The sequence below is a fragment of the Nannospalax galili genome, unplaced genomic scaffold, assembly GCF_000622305.1.
Source record: "Nannospalax galili isolate Female #2095 unplaced genomic scaffold, S.galili_v1.0 scaffold209, whole genome shotgun sequence".
NCBI lineage: Eukaryota > Metazoa > Chordata > Mammalia > Rodentia > Spalacidae > Nannospalax > Nannospalax galili.
Window position 1 is genome coordinate 468172 of NW_008360319.1, and position 1389 is coordinate 469560.

Below are 1389 nucleotides of genomic sequence, written 5' to 3' on the forward strand. Positions count from 1 at the left end.
CTTAATACCTTGTATCGCAACTAGAACTTAATGATTATGATTTCTTATTTATGAGAAGCATGGCCTCATATTTCCACTGTTTACTGGTTTGTCCCAGTGGCCTGATGGGCACAGACACAGATGAGCTGTTTGTTCTGGTTTCTCCCATTGAGTTCTACACAGTTCACACCATGGACTGACAATTGAGGTAAGAATCAGTGGCATCATGAAGGCTTTTAGTCTTCTCTAATTTTGTGGGTCACAGGTGCTAACTTTCCTGAGGATGATTTTGTTGAGAACTGAGTTGCTTGAAAGACAATTTAGAAACAGTGATTTAAAGCCGGCCCAGCTAACACTCTTTTGAGGATGCTGTTCCATCTCTGAATTCCCTATATGCTAGTGTTCAGTGAGCTTTACAGTGTAATCCCTTGAAAATTACTTTTTCCCACTCTTCCTGATCCTCCTATTTTTTTTGTTGTTGTTGTTGTTTTTGTTTAATTTGTTCGATACCAAAGATCTTAGAAAGTTGCAAAGGAAGAAATAGCATCAGGGCCAGCATGCAAAAAGGTAAACAAGGTCCTTATCTGAGAAGCTTAATTTAAGTGGATGCAAAAATTTAAAAAAAGAAGAGGTGCTTGCTTCGGCAGCATATATAATAAAATTGGAATGATACAGAGATTAGCATGGCCCCTGTGCAAGGATGAGATACAAATTCATAAAGCATTCCATAGTTTTTCATGGATTGGAAGAATTAATATTGTGAAAATGATCATAATGCCAAACACAATACACAGATTTAATGCAATCCCAATAAAATCCCTATGACATTTTTCACAGAATTAGAAAAATAAATCCAAAAATTCATATGGAGACACAAAAGACTCCAGATAGCCAAAGCAACCCTAAGCACAAAGAGCAATGCTGGGAGAAATACTATATGAATCCTCAAACTATATTACAGAGCTATAGTCATAAAAAAGCATGGTACTGACACAGAAATAGACACATAGATCAATGGAACATAATTGAAGACCTAAATATGAGTACCTGATATTTGACAAAGGGGTCAAAACATTCACTGGCGGAAAGACAGCATGTTCAGCAAATGGAGCTGGCAAAACTGGATCTCCAACTGTAGAAGAACTAAACTAAAACCCTATCTTTCACCCTACACAAAAGTCAATTCCAAACGGACCAAAGACCTCAATGTGAAGCCTGAAACTCTGAAACTGTTAGAAGAAAACATTGGCAATAACCTACAAGATATAGGTGTAGGAAAGGACTTTCTAAATCTGACATTAGTTGCTCAGGAATTAAGGTCAACAATCAACAAGTGGAACCTCATTAAACTAAAAAGGTTTCATATGGCAAAAGAAACAACCAAATAAGTGAAGAGAAAACCCACAGAAT

General features: G+C 36.8%; 1 non-coding gene across 1 annotated transcript; it reads left to right on the forward strand.

Annotated features, from left to right (window-relative positions):
* The first annotated feature begins 610 nt into the window (after positions 1 to 610).
* On the forward strand, positions 611 to 714 carry LOC115068764. The gene has a single exon (XR_003848108.1). It is a non-coding gene; the product is annotated as a U6 spliceosomal RNA (small nuclear RNA).
* Positions 715 to 1389: the final 675 nt, after the last annotated feature.